This window comes from Ictidomys tridecemlineatus, chromosome 6, assembly GCF_052094955.1.
Source record: "Ictidomys tridecemlineatus isolate mIctTri1 chromosome 6, mIctTri1.hap1, whole genome shotgun sequence".
NCBI lineage: Eukaryota > Metazoa > Chordata > Mammalia > Rodentia > Sciuridae > Ictidomys > Ictidomys tridecemlineatus.
In genome coordinates, this window is record NC_135482.1 from 61,125,267 (window position 1) to 61,143,657 (window position 18,391).

Consider the following 18,391-nt stretch of genomic DNA (forward strand, 5'->3'; position numbering starts at 1 on the left):
TTATTTTTTTACTCCACATTTTAAAATGTCTTTATTTGAGATTTTTTGGCCAAGTGTCAACAAGGGTTGAACTGGGTTTGTAAGATCACGCTGGCATCTGAGCAGAGAATTCCAGGTGACAGGGAGGACCGAGGATGACAGCAGGCAGGAGGGGACAGAGGCTCAGAAGGAGAGTCTACACCACGGTAGCTGACAGCAAGCCCCGTGAGGACAGGATTTGTTTTATGATGCACCATGAACAGGGTGTGGGCCTGTTTGAAGATGTCCAATAAATATTTGTTGACAGAGAAGTTGAGAGGGGCTGAGATCCAGAATTTCTGGCCCCATGTGACTCACTGGATGATGGCTCCAGGATCCAAGATGAAGGTTCCAGAAGAAGAGCTGGGTTTCAGGGAAAGAGGAGTCAGGAGGCCGCCTTTGTGGTCCAAAGCAAATGAAGCTTCCTTGTGCAGGTGGGGTTGATGGGAGGGGCAGACAAGACTCCCAATTCTTGGGACTGGAAATCCTGTAGCAGGTCGTCGACGTCGTTGAACACGCTGCAGGATTTGAAGGGACCCAGAGATTGCAAGGGGGTAAAGGTTTAGTCCTGCTGAGGGCAAAGGGATAGTTCAGATACAAACTAAATACAAGCACCAGTTTCCTCAGCGGCCAGGAGGGCAGGGCCCAGCCTGTGTATCACCCACAGTGAGTGTCTCGCTGCCCTTTGTGCACTGGGTACCCACAGCCCATTAGCCAAGGCAGAGGAGGAGGAAGAAGGTGTAATAAGTGATTCTAGAATCATGAAGACCTTGTCAGACGCCCACACTCCCAACTTTGCTCCCGCTCTATATTCATCAACAAGATAAACAGGCGGGTGCTCACAATGGCCTCCTAGGGACTTATTCTTGACCAAATCCAATCTCTCTATTCAGGAAAGGATGTGAAATATGACCTGCTTTCCTACTGCTAAGGTCCAAGGCTCTGGCCCTCACCTTGGAACACTGCCTGAAGAGCCCTGCAAAGCCGCTGGTGGCCCTCCCTCCACTGCCCTGCCACCCTCTGCTGCCTGGGCCCAGCCACCATCCACCCTCTGCTCTTTACTCACCTATGAGCGTTCCCAGCCTTGTGACTCCAGCCTGCTCTTCTCCAACACATTCTTCTGTCCTGCGCAAGGCTGCCCTGGCCTTCCTTTGCCCTCAGACTGATTCCCTGAACCAGGGTAGCCCCCCACATTCTGTCCTCTGTCCCTACCTCCGCAGATCCTGATGATGGTTCTTTGGCATTTCCCTACGACATCCCCGAGTCTGGGGCAGGACTGCTTTGCCACCCCTCATGCCCTCTCCTAGGGACCCGAGGATTACTTTACTTTGGTTTGGTAGAGTCAGGTACGCCCTCCTCTCAGAAATGGAGCCGTCATGGATCTAAATCATTTGGCTCCCTCTCCCAGCAGTACTTTCAATTCAGATTTTTTTTTTCAAGGCATTTTGAATATTGTGAAGCAGAAAAGTAGGTGGCTAGGAAAATGTTGGAGGGGAAAATCTTGGAGTTTCCCATAAGGTTGTTATTTGATGGTGTGGTGGGGCACATGGAGGTTTTCAGGATCCAACCCCACAAAGTCACCCAAAGAGCAACCCGAGGATCCCCACACCAGGCTGTAAGCAGTGCCCTCCCACATGGCACTTAGGGAGGTTTCTAATTTTTACCAGAGTAATACACCCTGCAGAAAACCCCCTCCCCGAACCCCACTTGGAGCAGAGCTCTAATCAATCAGAGGATCAGGCGGTGTCAAATCCCACCTCCAAGAGGTGTAGACTCAACACATTCTCCAGTCTTGGTTCTTCCTATAGGGAAACCACTGGGGCTCTCCCACCCACTCCCTCCCCTTTCCACTTATCTGAACTGCACATTTCTTGAAACTTTGTTTTGTTTGGGTACTGGGAATTGAACTTAGGGAAGTTTTACTTTTTTTTTTTTTTTTTTGAGACAGGGTCTTGCTAGATTGCTGAGGGTAGCCTCAAACTTGCAGAACTCCTCCTCAGCCTCCCTAGTCACTGGGATTACAGGTGTGCCCCATGCACTCAGCTAAATTTTTCTATACTTAACATGTATTACATATGCTATTAAAAAGAAAAGAAAAGGGCTGGGGCTGTGGCTGTGGTTAGAGTGCCTGCCTTGCATGTGCGAGGCCCTGGGTTCGATCCTCAGCACCACATAAAAATAAATAAATAAAATAAAGATATATTTAAAAAAAGAAAATAAAACTTCAGCCGGGTTTGGAGGTATATCTCAGTGGTAAGAGCACTTACTGAGCATGCACAAGGCCTTGGATTCAATCCTCGGTGATAAAACAAAAACCAAACTAATAACTGCACCCCCCAAAAAACAAAACAAAACAAAACAACAAAAGCTTTAGAAAGAGCAGGAGTTGGAAGTACAACTTCGGAGGGTGGTGGGAACAGACACAACTGACGCTGGTAACAGAGCCCTAAATGTTAGTGTGTGTCCTAAGGCTTTTTTGGTTTTGTTTCTGGACTGTGGATGAAACCCAGGGGCCCTTAACCACTAAGCTACATCTCCAGTCCATTTTACTATTATTATTTCTTTTTATTTCGACACAGGGACTTGTCAAGTTGCTGAGGCTGGCTTCAATCTGGAGGTTCTCTTACCTTACCTCCTGAGTTGCTGGGAATACAGGTGTGTGCCACCACATTAGGCTTGTCCTATGGATGTTCTAAGGAGTCAAGTGTTGCTGCAGGTCCCCTTGAAACACGGAAGCCTCACAGGTACAGTGGTGCATGCCTGCAATCCCAGCAATTCAGGAGGCTGAGACAGGAGGATTGAAACTTCAAGGCCAGCCTCAGCAATTTCGTAAGACCCTGGTGCAAAATATAAAATAAATAAATAAATAAAAAGGACTGGAGATGTAACTCAGTGGTATAGCATCCTTGGGTTCAATCTCTAGTACTTGAAAAAAAATCCAAACAAAATAAATCCATGAAAACCTCAAGCCCTGGGCATCCCCAAGGCAGTGCCTGTAGAAGTCACTGCAGATGATTAGAAGGGGGATATTGGAAAGAGAGACCATCAGAAGCAAGGGGTAGATGGTCAAATTCCCCACACAGTCATAAAACTTAACAGAACCTAAGTTACAGGCAGGTGTGGGGTTTTCCCTGAAGAAACCAAGTAATTGTAAGACTGCTTTGCAGCCTTCTGTAAAGTGTAATTACTCCCTCAGTCGATGACTCGAGTTCAGCTAGTAATTATTAAACAAGAAGGAATCAGAAATAAACACCATAAATTTAAACTGAGTACTTCATATTCTTAATGTTAACCTCGAAGAGGGAACAAAGAGCAGGAAGGCAGAAACAACAGGTTGTTATTTGTTTGTTTTACTCTTTTTTTTTTTTTTAAAGAAAGAGTGAGAGAGAGGGAGAGAGAGGGAGAGAGAAAGAGAATTTTAATATTTATTTATTTTTTTTACTATTTGGCGGACACAACATCGTTGTTTGTATGTGGTGCTGAGGATCGAAGCCGGCCACATGCATGCCAGGCGAGCGCGCTACCGCTTGAGCCACATCCCCAGCCCCTATTTTACTCTTTTTTTTTAAAGAGGGAAGAAACCAGAACTCCTGGTCCTTGTCCAGCCTCTGTCCTGACATAAGGATACTCGAGATTTTCTGCCAAAGCTCTTCTGATATTAAGGAGGAGAGTGAACTTGGACCACAGCAGTCTCAGGGCTTAGCCTGAAGAGCCATCATTAGGCCCCAACTCTTTCTTCCTCTTTTTCTTTCTCCTTTTCTTCGTCTCTCCTTCTCTCTTTTTCTTTTATAATGTTTTTATTAGTGTATTGCAGTTATACATAACAGTGGGGTTCATTTTGACATAATCACAGATGCATGGTCTTTCTTCTTTCTTTTAAAGAGAGTGGAAGGTTTTCATGTTCATCGTTTATGTTATAGAAAATTAGGATGTTTTTTATCAACAAGAAAAAAGTAATAGGTTCTTTTGAGGTCTTAAATTTCACCTTTAAAATGATGTAAACTTTGCATTTTATTATGCAGTAGGTTTAGTAAGTTTTGTGCTATATAAAAATGATGGCTTAAACCATTTGTCATCAGTCGCATGAGGTGGCGCACACCAGCAATTCCAGCAATGCAGGAGGCTGAGGCAGGAGGATTGCAAGTTCAAGACCACCCAGCAACTTTGCTGTCTCTGAATAAAAAATAAAAAGGGGACTGAGGATGTAGCTCAGTGATAAAACTGCCTCTGTGTTCAATCCCTAGTCTCCCCCGACCTGGGAAATAAAAAACAATTTGTCATAAAAAATCCTCTGTGGTTATGAAGGGGTTTCTTATGTCTCCTGTGGCACCCCCGCATGCAGCCATCATAGTGTGCCTCTGAGGCACCTGTCCTAGGTAAGAGACATGGCAGAGTGTGGCTCCAAAATGAGTCCATTTTCTGTTTCATTTTTAAATTGATTGAACTTCCCTGCCACTGGCCCAGGTTACAGCTCTGACTACCATTTACTGAGTATGGACTATGTGCCAGGATCCATGCCGAATGCTTTTATTTGTGTTAATCATTTAAATTTTTACACTCAACTGAAACTCAGAGAGGTGAAGTAACTTGACTAAGGTCACACAGCTATAAAGTGGCAGAGTGAAAATTCAAATACCACTCTGAACTTTGGCTCCAAAGTAGACTGGGGCCCCCTGCTGCCCCTGGAAGGCAAAAGCTAGAGACCTGGCTGAGTAGTAACCCCCACCCCCCACCCCCAGAAGGAGACTGTCATGGTACATCTAGAAGCAGCATGACTGTATTAACATAAAAAGCATCGTAAAAGCTTGGTTTCATCTAGCTCTGCCTCTGACTAGCTGTAGGTTCTTGAGAGATCCCCTTACCCTTTTTCGTAAGGTGGGGTTGAAAGGGACAATGGGTAGAAAGGAGAGCACTAAGCTAACATCCTCGGTGCCTTTCTTGCTCTGCTGCTTACCAGCTGTGTCACCATAGGCAGGCCCCTGGGGCTCTACACCTCTGGGCCCTCACTTCCAAAATATGAAAAATAACCCCACTTTACAGTGGGAGTTAAAAATAACATGTTGCAAAGCACGTGGGACAGAGTTTGGTATGCAGTAGTTGCTCCATAAATGCCTATAGGATTACAATGGTAGTAATCCTGGTGATCATAGTATCAATAATAGCATTCAAATTAAAAAATTGTGACTATTAAAATAAAAATAAAGCTTGGGGCTGGGGTTGTGGCTCAGTAGTAGAGTACTCGCCTAGCATGCATGAGGCACTGGTTTCGATCCTCAGCACCACATAAATGTAAAATAAAGATATTGTGTCCACCTAAAACTAAAAAATAAATATAAGAAAAAATAAGGAACAGTAGAACATCCACCTTAATGTACCCCCAAGTCACTGTGCTGGGTGAAGGCCTGAGTTGCCTTCAACAGGTAGGAGGGGCGGTGGCCTGGAGAAACAGTGCCTGGGGCAGGTTGACACTGGGCAGGAGGGTCTGGGACCAGTTTGGAGACAGCCTGATTTGCCTGAAGACTGTCGAGGTCTCTCTCAGATTTAACACTGGCAAAGTCCAATTCCGTGATTCAGCTGGCCTGCCCTGATTCTTCAGTGTGGGCAGGACATGGAAATACCACCCACCAGCATGTCTGGGAACTTGGATGTCCTCCAATTAGCAGCCACACGTGGATGTGTCTCAGAGTCCTCCGTGATGGGGATTCTCTCTAAAGGACCCCAGGCCTTGACTAAACCCAGCCTCTCCATCTTCCTGTTGGGGCCTTTCAGGCCACCTGGAGGGAGGTCCCCACCGCAGGTAGGCTCCCTGAGTGGCCACAGTGCTGTGGGTCGGGCAGAGTCGCCTCTCCCTTGGCCTTTTGCCCCTAAGCAGGTGTCCCAGGCACCTCTCCCAGTTTGGAAAGCAGATTATTTATGGTTTATTTTTGACACCAGATCATCGCTGCCCAAGTTTCATCAATTTGTCACTGTTTTTATTGTCAGCAATTGCCCATAACTGGAGCACATTTAAAATGTCATTGATCTTGGTATTACAGTGTCATAATCTGACAGTAATAGGTGTAGCCAGCACAGGAAGCCCAGGCCCTGAGATTGATGGCGTTCAGCACACCAATTATATTCTGTCCATCTAAGTGATAAAAGAGTACGTAGGAGGCATTCAATAGATAAATTAGATATCGCTCCCAATTATGTCCCTTTATTTTATGGAGTCATGTGCTCCCCTTAGAACTTTTTTTCTTCATTTGGCTTGTAAAGGGGCATTACCTGACCCCCAAAGACTGGGACCGCTTCCTCTGCCTCTCCTGCCTTGGGCTCCATCCTGAGCCTTTCCTACCTTCTTGTGGCATCTCGCCTGGGCTCTCTTTGGAACCCACCTAGAAGTGGGGAGTGCCACAGGTATGGAGGGAAGGAGGCAGACGCCTGGATGTCAGGGGAGCAGCCGAATCAGGCCTCTGGGAAGGAGCAGGAGGTCCGGCACTGCTTCTCCTTATTGCAACACTGGCCAGAGAATGAGCTGGGGAGAGGAGCTATGAAGTGGGTGGGGATCCTCCAGTCCTAGGCGCCAGCAGAACCTTTCAATCAGGACAATTAGACGAGTAATTGGCTACAGCTGGGGAGGACGAGGCTCCTAAGGAACTTTTCAGTCTCAGGAATTGAATTCATCCACTTCTGCTCCAGACAGAATTGACCAGTTCAAACTTTTCCCTGGAAGAACCTCCAGAATCTTCTGCACTCTCATTCCAATCCAATCCGTCAGAGGGTTCCAGCTCTGCCACGGTCGGGGGGTATGATGCTGGCATTCCTGGAGAGAGAGCAGCCCCAGGCTCTACAAGCCCCACAGGCAGCTCCCGGCCAAGAAGAAAGCTGCTGGAGGCAGAAAAGTGCCTGGCCGGGTGCAGAGGTGAAGTGAGGGGTCACTTTATTTGGGGCCTGTCTTCTAAGCACCTTAAATTCTGGTGACAGCCTTGACCAGGTCTAGACCCATGTTCCCCTACCCTCCATGCTCCCTGGAAGCCAGCAGGACATCCAGACGAAGCCGACACACCCAGGTCCATCCATTGAGCTCTGAAAGAAGAAGTGTCCGGGGGCCCGGCTGCTCCTGGAGCCTGTGGCCATCTCAATGTTGTCAATAATCCTGGCACCAAGTGCCTGTTCCACTGAAGGGAAGCAATTCTTACTGCATGAAACCGGAGAATGTGGGCCAGGGCAGGAGTAATGGGGGACAGGGGAGAGAGAAGGGGAGCCCTCTCCCCTAGGTTCCTCAAGTATACCCCCAAGCCAGTGATAGATGCATTTCTGGAACGTTGGATGGCATTTGGAGGGAAATGTTTATAGGAAACGATTTAAACAACATCTTGGCTGACAAACGCCACCCGATGAGGGGAGAGGGCAAGGCGAGGAGTGGAGGAATCAAAGGCCCTGAGGCCCCCGGTGTTAAGTAGCTGTCTGAATCCGGCGCAAACACACACACAGCAGCTTTGGTCTTAACACGTTTTTAAGAGCTGGTTATGATTTCCTCGAGGGCGGCTCAGATTAAGACTAGAGTGGAGCCCCCAGCTGAGTGCCTTCAATAACTGTCCATCACGCCCTCTTTAGAGACAGCGGCCTCCTCCCCTCGCTCAGGGAGTGGGACTAGGGAGGGCCGCTTGTCAGTCTGCTCCTAGGCAGCACTGGGGCCTGTCTGCCCTGCGTGGGGCCCTGCCCTGGGTCCTGGGGCAGACTCCAGACCAGGTACTGAGTGCCACCCTCACAGAGCCCTCAGCCTTCAAGGAAAGGGGAAACACAACCTAGAAAAGCAGGAAGTGACCAGAGCAAAAGAAAGAAACCAGGGAAGGGGAAACTCACCCCAAGGCCACAGTCCAGGCCCTTATCATGTCCACTGCTGCCACTCTGCTCCAAGTCACCCATCTCTCACTTAGATGTGTGTGATCGCCTTTCAACAAGTCTCCCTGCACCTTCCCTTACCCCAAACCCCTGCAATCAATTCTCAACAACAACAACAACAAAAAGACAGGGGGCCATTTAAAAAACCAATCCAATCATGCCTTTCCTGCCCATTAGAGTGAAAAGTGGAGCCCCTAAGTTAGCCTACCCAGTCCTACATCACCTGGCTCCTCTGATGTCATTCCCCACACCCCCACTCTCCTAGCTTAATTTCTTACAGTTACACCGGTTTCCAGGTTCCACAAACCTGCATGCTCTTGCCTCAGGACCTTTGCACCAGCTATTCTCTCTACTTGGAATACTTTTGCCAAGCCACCTGTGGGGCTATGTCTTTGTGCCAAGACCATATTCTCAATGAGCCCTCCTTGAATACTATATTTAATGCTTTGGACTTTCTCTAATCCTGATCCCTCTTTCCTAATTTTCGTCTCTAACAATTGTCACTTTTTAAAATATTTATTTTTTTAGTTTTAGATGGACACAATATCTTTATTTTTATGTGGTGCTGAGGATTGAACCCACGCATGCCAGGTGAGCGCGCTACCACTTGAGCCACATCCCGAGCCCCACAATTGTCACTTCCTATATATGATATAACTTATTTAGTAAGTGTACTGTTCGTTATCTGTCCCTCCCTGTTTGAATGCAAACTCCACACAGGCAGGTGACTTTCTTTATTTTGATCACCATTGTATATTCTAAGAACCTGGAATAGGCTCAATGATAATTGCTTAATGAGTCAGTGTGAAGGCTGAGGTTAACCAGGACAGGGTTTGGAAAGGAGGGCAAAGGGAAACCACCCCAAGCTTGGGGTTAACTTGTTCTTAGCACGTCTGTGTGAGGATCTGGCAGTCGGAGTGACAAACAAGCACCAGAGTTGGGCTAGGACATCATCACAAATGGGGAAGTTCAGCTAGTGGAGGGATAGATGGAATTTACCCCTGAATCCGGAGGAAGACTTGGCTTTAGGTTGGACTTTCATCATCTTCATGACAAGTTATACTTTGGTATAATAGTACCAAAGGGATGTGCAGGGTCAGAATGAGGGGATTAGAAATGGGGGGGTAGCCTGGGAATCCAACAGCCTTCAGGGTGGGGGAAGGGTAGCTGAAAGAGAGCAGAGAAGCATGTCTCTTCCAGGTCTGGATAAACCATCCAGGTGGAATTACCGGGCCTGGTGGAAGATTATGCACTCAAGTGGGAGGAGAAAACAGAGGAACAGAGGGATCACCTCAAAGAGGATGTTCCTTCTCTACTGAGGGTGAGTAAGTTAGGCTAGTCATCAAGAAAGGCCTCCCAACAAGATGACAAGAGGGGGGCATAGTGGGGAGCCTTGTCCTCTGGAAAACTTGAGCAGGACTTGACTGGGTGGGCACCTCAGCCAGGCTAAAATGGAGGCCCTGTAGCTGTGCAGCTCTGGGCTGGAGTCTGGGGAACTAGAGTTGTGGTGGGGGTTTCTGGTGAGAGCCCACCCTCTCAACTAAAACTCTCCTGAACTCCTAAAGAATGCAGCCATTTGTGTTCTCTCCTGCTCTAGCATTTCTGCATCACACCAGGATGGGAAGGGGAAACAGAGTAGTTAGTTCTCTAACACCCCACCAGTCCAGGAGTGTCCCTTTACTACTATCCCATAAAACTTCATGGTGACTCCAGCATATAAGCCAAGAGAAACAAAATCTCTTTGGAGGGTTATCTTATCTAAGAGAGTGGCTACTATGGTTACAATGGAGAGAGAACCCTGGTGGCCTGGAGTCCTGAGGATGGAAGGGATACCTACTTGTTATCATATAACTTTTTTTTTTCTGTACCAGGGATTGAACCCAGGGGTACTTAACCATTGAGCCACATCCCCAGCCCTTTTTATATTTTATTTAGAGACAGAGTCTCACTAAGTTGCTTAGGGCCTTAGCTAAGTGATTGAGGCTAGCTTTGAACTCATGATCCTCCTGCCTCAGCCTCCCCAGTTGCTGGGGTTACAGGCATGCTCACCATGCCTGGCTTGTTATCATATAACTCTTAGTGCCTTTTGAGCTTTGAACTATGCTGCATATGCATTTCTTATTAAAAAAAAAACTCATGGGGGCTGGAGATGTGGCTCTGTGGTACAGCATATGTTTAGCATGTGTGAGGCCCTGGGTTCAATCCCCAGCGAACGAGCACACACACACACACACACACACACACACAGTCATTATAATCAGATGAGAGCAATAAAATGACATCAAAGAGCAGATCTAGGGAAGTGGGAACTTGATGCCTCTGATTGTTACCCTGAGGACAATGACCTGACCCTTCTTGCCCAAATGCACCCTTCTTCTCATCTGGTCTCTCCCTTCACTTGAGGTCAGAGAGGGGCATCATTGGCCTGATGCCACACAGCATTTAAGACTAGCAAAGAAGCTGGACATGGTGGTGCACACCTGTAATCCCAGTGGCTCAGGAGGCTGAGAGAGGAAGATCTTGAGTTCAAAGCCAGCCTCAGCAACGGCAAGGTGCTAAGCAACTCAGTTGAGACCCTGTCTCTAAATAAAATACAAAATACCACTTCAGATGTGGCTCAGTGGTTGAGTGCCCCTGAGTTCAATCCGTGGTACAAAGAAACAACAACAACAAACAAACAAACAAAAAACTAGCAAAGGTCTTGGTGTTGGATGTCCAGACTCTCGGTGTGGGCTTTGTGTTTTGGCATTCGCTATCCTGGTCTGCCCATTGACCTCCCATGTTACTTGCAGTACTGTGTATACACTGCAAATCAACCCTCCCTGAGTTATTTTAGAAGGTGTTTAGTCTTAAATGCCATATTTCAGGGAGTCACCACTTTATGGAGTCCTGTACCTAAGGGTAGTGTGTGATAATTTATTCACACCCTCCCTGCCTCCCTTTCTCCTGTCCTCCACCACCAAATGACTCTCCACTGAAGCTTGGCCTTGCCTCAAACAAGACATGTGACCTTGAACAAGTTATTTAACCTTTTTGTGCTGCTGTTTCTTCTTCTATAATTAAGGATCCTGACCTTCCTCCTAGGCTCTTCACTCATCCACTTAGACAAGCATGTATTTTGTGCCAGGCGCTGAACTTGGCACTGTGGGGATTGCATGAGACAATGTATGTGAAGTTAGTACAGAGACATGGAGAGTTATTTCCAAGGCCTTCTTCCTTATGCTTTTCTGGGCTGGGTGCTCCCACTCCCTAACCTGGCGTGCCCTTGGAAGAAGTGCTTCACCGTTGCTCCCAACCACTCCATGTCCAGTGCTTCTCCCTCAATGGAGCTGACATCCTGCTCTGAATGAAGTGTCAGGGGCTGCAGAGATAGCCTATTTCCTAGGCTTTTCCATTTGGTTAGATTCCCAAGAGCATCATTGGGCCTGCAAGAAAGAATAGTGCTGAAATGTGTCTGTGGGTCTTTAGCCTGGGGTTTCAGGAGTGTCCACAGCTCTTGCCCTCCAGGGGCCCTGTTGGGAATTGGAAGCTGGAACATGTGGGTGGGAAATGGGAGCTGTTCTTGTCTCAGTTCTGCTCATTTCTCTTCTTTCCTGAGTCCCCCATTTCTGTACAGAGGCCAAGATGCTGGAATTAGAAACTCACATTTGCTTTAGTTTAAGTTGAGCCAAGGAGAAAAGATAGCCCCTTCTTTAAGATAATCACAGACAACCATCACCCAGAGTAGACAGAAGCTTGCTTCAGAGGGAGGAAAGATGGTTCCAGAACTCTTGGAGGGAGACTGCCCCCACTCCCTGCCTGACCCCTGGGGACTGGGTGAGCATCACTGAAAGGGAGGGGTGTTAGTTAGAAAGAATCTGGTGCTTCCACCCTGGTCGAAGTGCTGAGCAGGGAAGAATCAAGTTTAGATAGAAGGAGGCACTTCCCAGTCATCAGGGAATGGGTTTAAGGAGAGAGATTGTGGAGGGCTAGATTTGAACCACTCAGACACAGTCTTCCAGAAGAAAGGAGGAAGGACGAGATGCTGTGGGGTTGTCAAGGATTCTGTGGTGTTGCACAGTGATGCAGAGCTGGAAGTAACTGGGGAGGAATCATGAGCACAAACCCCAGGGCAGTGATCAGGCAGGTATCTGGAAGCCCCAGCACGCCCAACGTGTGTCTCAAACAGAACTGTCTGAAGAGCCTGACTGAAGAGGACAAGTCCTTTCCCAGAAGATGGTGCCGGCTCCATACTCAGGGAAAGATCGCCCCTTCAAAGCTCACAAAACAGTGATTCCAGACTGCGAGACCTGGAAGTACTTCATGTGAACCTCAGTCCTCAGCAGGTGTTGATTCATCCCAGAGGACGAGCTAAGCAGAGAATGGGCCTTGTTTTCAGGCTAGGCCTGTTGGATATAGGTTGGAACAACCTGGGCAAACCCTCAAGAACCTGTCTGGGAGCCGGGCATGGTAGTGCTTGTAATCCCAGCAACTTGGGAAGCTGAGGCAGGAGGATTGCAAGTTCAAAGCCAGCCTCAGCAACTTAGCAAAGCCCTATGCAACTTAGCAAGACCCTGTCTCAAAATAAAAAGTAAAAAGGGCTTGGGATGTGGTCCAGTTGTTAGATCACCCCTGGGTTCAATCCCTGGTTAAAAAACAAACTTCCTTGGTTCCTGGGGAGCCCCATGCAAAGTAAGGGCAGATTCTCCCACGGAATGGCCACATCCCATGAGGATATACGCAGAACACAGAGGACAAGGAGGGTTTGCCAGGAGAGGTGAGTTTAGGGACCCCACCTATGGGGGGTGAGGGAACTTTTCTGGATGCCCAGCCCCTCTCCCCAAGATGAGATGCAGCTCCTGGAGGGAGGAACCCATTCTGCATCATTTCCACAGGCCCCGGGCCCAGCACAGAGCAGATGCTCAAAACACATGGTTTGAAGGAACACGTGTGCCTCAGGGTCAAGAGCTGGCCCAGCAAGCGGCTGGAGTGGGTGTGTGGGTGAGGGTTCTCTGCTCTGGGCCTCAGTTTCCTCATCTGTAGATTGAGGGCGTGGCAGTAGGCTATCTGTAAGGTGTTTGCCATCCCTGACCATCTGTGGCTTTCTAGTCCCCTGCTCACTCATCTGTCCCTTTCCAATTCTCTCCCCATCACTTTTTTGCTCCTTAAATCCTCTGCCCCACTGAATCTCCAGCCTCTGTGCCTCCTTCTCAGTCTCTGCCCTCCCTGTTCCTGTTCCAGGTATTTCTCCCTCTCTTTCTGCTTCTACTGATTTCTCCCACCGGCTGCAGGCCCCTCCCAGGAGCCTTCTGTGCTCTGGGCACCGATTCTCGCGCCCCCTTCAACAGCCCCTGGCCCGGAGCGAGCGGAGAGACTGGGAGAAGAGGAGGAATCCTAAAGCAGCCTCTCCCCTTCCCCTGAAGTGGCCCCACCGCGGTGTCCCTGCCTGCGCCCAGCGTGGCCAGCCACCTCTCCCCGGCAGCCGGTGCCGCACTGCGCCCTCGCCCCACGCTAATGCGATCTGGAGAGACCCGGGCGGGCGGCGGGCAGTCTGGCCCGAGCGTCCCGGGCGGCGCTGATGGATGGTCCCCTGACAGTAATCGCAGAATGAGGACGCGCTGGCGACGCTCTCGCCCGAGGCCCCGCTGTTTGGCGAGCCCAGGATCCCTCCCTCCCCAGCGCCTGCCTCCCGGGCTTTCTCAACTCACTGGGCTTGGGGAGGAGGGAGGCCTCTGGCTTAGGCACCAGGCAGCCTTTCCCTGCCTTCTCTCCCCTTCCCTTTCCCTCCTCTTCTCTCTTTCTGTTTTGGAATCCTTGCACCCACACTGCGTCTCTGAGCAAACTACTCATCTCCCGGAGCCTCAGTTTCCTCTTCTGTATATGGGGGAAATAATGGTCTTCTCCTGGGAGCACAAGAGAAAATCCTGAGGAAAATCACCACTCTTTCTTAAGTAGAATTGATTTTTTACTTTTAGTTTGCAGAGCTTAGAGGAATCTGAGCTAAATATATGAAGCTGAATAGCAGCTGAATGGTAATTCACACAGAGAAGCTGTTTTTATACAGATACACATATCATATTTTTAGGCGAATAAATACATCAGAGATATAAGAGATGGCAATGTTAGTACTGCTTAGAAGTCTTTAAAGAGAAGAGCCTCAACTCAGATCTTCTCCAGGGAGGCAATGGCCTCCAGCAGGACTCCCTACTCTTCTGAGGCCCACCTGCCTGTCTAAGCCCTCAGTCCTCATCCAGTCTAGGGTTCCCTGCATGCCAGGACTAGGCTGAGGTAGCCTGAGGAAAGATCCCCCTTGGGGAAATGTTCCTGGACAGTTTCCTAGTCCCTCATTCATTTTCAGGTGGTGTGAATTTCCAAGGTTCCTTCTTTCCTCTACCCCCAGTGCCCCTTGGGCAAAGCCCTGTGGAGGGGCTACGGGTGAGGATTCAGATCCGTTACACTTCTGAGAGCCCACCCAGATGCCTCCTCCCTCCCTTTTAACCTTTCCCTCTCATCAGAAGCCAAATTGAGTTAGTCTTGAGTTTTGATTTAATTCCTGAAATGGAGTCATAATCTGCTTAGCATCCTTTTCCCCAAGTCCTGGGTACAGAAGTGGAGGAGGGGTGCATAATGAAGAGCAGCTCTATGGCCTCTGGAAGACCCTCACAAACACTTACCTTTCAAACACCAAAGAGCAAGAGACACCATGGCCCTAGGGTACAGAGTGGTGTGATGATGGTGATAAAGATGACTCATTTACTGGGCACTTACCATGCACCAGGGCTGAGGCATGCACTGTAATACATCTCTCAGTTCTCACAACTACCTGCCAAGTAGGCATCATTTACATTCCCAATTTACAGAGGAAGAAGCTGAGGCTTATGTTGCATCCTACAGGTACAGGTGTGGTAGAGCCAAGAGTTGATAATAAGTAATTGAAAGTGGAAGGGTAATATGACATTCATTCTTTCCCTTAGTTTTTTGTACCTGGAATTAAGCCCACTGAGTTTCAGCCCTAGCCTTTTTTTTTTTTTTTTTTTAATGCTTTATTTTGACACAGGGTTCACTAAGTTGCCCAGGCTGACCTCAAAATTTTGAGTCTTCTGTCTCAGCCTCTGGACTGGCTAGAATTACAGGTGTGCACCACCATGCCCAGCTAGAGCCCAGATTTGAAACCACACAGTCAGATACAAGGCCTTTACTATTTACCACCTAGCTGTGCGTCCCCTGGCAAGATACTTACCTTTGACCTGTCCCAGTTCCCTTGTTTGCAAAACATTGATAATAAACAGGGACTAAAAAATACTTCATAAATTTGTTGTGTTGATTAAATGAGATAAGGCATTCACCATACTCAGAGTAAGCATTCACTTATTTAGGTGCTATAAACACTTATTTAGGTGCTATAAAAGAAGGGATTCGATGTGATGCAATTAATTATGATCATTATTGTTGGTCATAGTCATCATGTATTGAGAGCTTATTGAACACAGTCAATCCTATAAGATAAAAATTGCTATGCCTTAGCTGGGTAATGTAGCTCAGTAGTAGAGCCCTTGCCTAGAATGTTTAAGACCCTGGGTTTGATCCCCAGCACCACCCATTCACACGCACATTGCTATGCCTATTTTATTTTACAGCTGAAAAAAACTGAGTTGCCTAAGCCCACTCTGTTAAAAAGTTAGAGAACAGAGCTTATTTTCAAATATTGGGCCCTATGGATTCTAAAACCTGCTGCTCTCAGTGCCCCCAGGGTCACCAGAGACTGGCCTCTCCTGGAGGAGATCAGGGCTGAGGCCACAAGCCTGAGTCACACTCTCTACCACTTGTGACCTGATTTGCTCCAGGTGGGCAATGTTTTCTTAAAAGAACAGGAGAAAAGTAAATAAAGCAGTAACCAAGACAGAGTTTCCCTCCCCCAAAGCCAAGGCAGAGCCTCCCCATGCCAGCCCCCACCCTCTTCTCCCCTGGTTCCTCAGTGCTCAAGTTTGTGGCCATTAAATAGAAGAGGAGAAAGTTTGAACCAGGCATGAAATATTTATCAGTTAATTACAATATGCAGATTCTGTTCCTGGGGGTGATTTATCTTTTTGGAAATATAGGAAAAGATTCTGGAACTTGTATCCTAATTGCTTGGCCTATTATTGTAGCAACCAGGTAGAAGCTCCATTTACTATATAACTACAAATTTTCCCACTACTGAGGGGAGCTGCTTCTTCCTCTGTTGTTGGTAATCTGGGGACCACATGCTTTCAGATGAGCAAGGCCTCTCAGAAGTCAATTTGTCCATTCCCCTGTCTCTTCTTGGGGTGGACATTTTTCTAAATCCTGATAGCTGTAGGAAATGGAAAGTGTGAGTCTTTCTGAAGTTCTGAGATCTCAAGAGAAGCTAATCCTAAGTGAACTTCTTCCCATTGAAGCAATGCAGCTAGAAGGAGGTACCCCATGTTAAGACGTCCTCTGGCAGAAGTAGCAGTCATCCTCATCTTGTATCCCTTCCTAGGGCTACATCTGGAACTCTGGCTGCATATTAGCATCATCTGGGGTGTTTAAAAACAATAATCAAGAAGCCCAGGCCCTACTTAGGCCAACAAATTAGAAACTCTGGAGATGGAGTCTAAGCATCAGAAAAAAAAAAAAAAAAAACTCTCAGGGGTTCCAATGTGCAGCCAAAGTTGAGACCCTCTTGGGCAAACAGAAGAGTAAGGCTTCCTGGTAAATGGGCCCTGCTTTGCAAGACTGCGTCATTTTTATCCTACCCTCTCAGATACTGCAAGAGGCAACTTCTTAACTTTTATTGGAATCCAAAGAGCCTCCTTTCTCTCTCCCCAAGAAGATTCTGATTTAATAACGACCATTTATCAAACTTCTGCTGAATGCTTGGATCTATGCAAATAGAATTTAATTTGATCTACACAACAACTCTACAAGGCCAGTGAGTATGTCCATTGTATGGATGGCTCAGAAAGGTTGAGTGATTGTCTATAGTTGCATATACCTCGCAGGTGTCAGATCTGGGATTTGAATCTAAAGCCATGCTTTTAACCACTGTGCTACCCTGCCTCTAAGTTTCTTGAGGTTAGAAGGATCAGACTTCAAAGCCACCATCTAAAGAGTCTCAGGAAGGTCTTGGGAAGGAAAGAAACAAGAGGCAAGGGGAAGTGTCAAAGGCAGATGGGAGCTAGAAGCAGATGGGCCTGGAGGAAAGAACGATGGTGGGTGGTGGAGACCCGAGGTTCGGTGGCCATGAGATAAAGTACCTGAAGGAGGGCGTGGTGAGTGGGAATGTGCACGGGAATGGGGCAACGGCTATGGGAAGAGCTGGGGAGCAGGGTCCAAGAGTATGATGAGCTGGCAGTCGGGACACCCAGAACAGAGAGTAGTGCCCACCATGGACTGGGTAGCTAGAGAGGGGGAGGGTCCTTGTGTCCGAGGAGAGATCTTTGTGAGGCACGCAGCAGTGAGGAATGCCCCGCCATGAATACTAAGGGCAAGAAGAAGAGAAAGGGCTAGAGCTAGAGGGGGCTGGGTGATGTTTAGCTGCTGGGGTGATTAATGGGGGTGAACGGAGGGTGAAACTCAAACCCTTCGAACAGAGATGGTGGGGAATGGTTGTTCAAGAACAACGGTGCACTGTTTCATCAAGAAAGCCAATGTCCAGAGGAGGGGCGGGTGGGGACATGCCAGGCACTGTTGCTCCTTCCTTTTTTTTTTCCCCCCAAGGTCTCTTTATTTACCATCAAACAGTACATTAAAATATACTAGCTAGCCCTGGAGAACCCTCTCAACAGGCTTCCTACCTGTGTCCTGACTTGAGCAAGATCAAGGATGCTGGGCTAGCTCTCAGGAAAAGCAGGTGAGTGTGGGGATCGTGGGTGAGGAGACTCCATGAACCAGCCGACTGGTGGGGTGTAAAGTGGCCACTGGCTTCCTTCTAGACAGGCACTGAGAGATACATGGAGTTTGGGTCCCCAAAGGTCCTTTGGAAAGCTGTAATGTTCTTAGAGCAAAGGTCTCAGAGGAATCCAGGCCTCAGGGAGGGAGAAAATGCTCTTTTTTCATGAGAAGAAAGTAGAGAATTGGCTACAGGGGGGTTGCTCCCTCTGGCCCTTGTTTCAGGGTGTTGATCTGGGTTTGAAGAATGTAGGTAAAGCTTGTAGGAAGTAATCAGCACCCCTATATTGCCTACTTCTGTCTCTTTCTCTAGGTTCAGCTGTGGTTGGGACCTGGTCATCCTGCCCCTAACCTCCATATTTCCAGAGGGTAGGAGAGGAGAAAGGGAACAACTATTTCATGCTGGGTGAGCTGAAAATAGGGATTTAGGTGGAAATTATCTCATGGGATAGGAGCAGTTTTCTCCTTCTCTATGTCTTTACAGATGTGAAACAACTGACAGATCCCACTTCCCCACCCCTAAGAACATAGGGCATCTTGAAGCCTGTGGCTCCATATTGTGTGTGTGTGTGTGTGTGTGTGTGTCTGTATGGAAAGGAAAGTCAGAAAAAAGGACCAG

The 18,391-nt window shown here is 47.9% G+C and overlaps 1 protein-coding gene and 2 long non-coding RNA genes across 9 annotated transcripts in view; 1 reads left to right on the plus strand and 2 right to left on the minus strand.

Annotated features, from left to right (window-relative positions):
• The window catches only part of LOC120888298 (homeobox protein Hox-C8), a 137,800-nt gene that overhangs the window by 44,951 nt on the left and 74,458 nt on the right, over positions 1-18,391 (minus strand). The gene's annotated exons all lie outside the window — the stretch shown is intronic.
• The window catches only part of LOC120888301 (uncharacterized), a 21,346-nt gene continuing 2,955 nt past the window's right edge, over positions 1-18,391 (minus strand). The window contains exons 1-2 of one of the 5 annotated variants that reach the window (XR_013440583.1): positions 1,085-15,765; positions 1-536 (exon numbers count right to left, since the gene is read on the minus strand). This is a non-coding gene — a long non-coding RNA (uncharacterized LOC120888301). Of the gene's footprint in view, positions 590-1,084; positions 15,766-18,391 lie in introns of those variants that run through there. The other 4 variants (XR_013440582.1, XR_005731815.2, XR_013440580.1 and 1 more) reach the window with 4 other exon arrangements.
• LOC120888300 (uncharacterized) overlaps positions 17,639-18,391 on the plus strand; it is a 15,218-nt gene continuing 14,465 nt past the window's right edge. The window contains exons 1-2 of the long non-coding RNA XR_005731814.2: positions 17,639-17,734; positions 18,086-18,178. This is a non-coding gene — a long non-coding RNA (uncharacterized LOC120888300). The remainder of the gene's footprint in view (positions 17,735-18,085; positions 18,179-18,391) is intronic.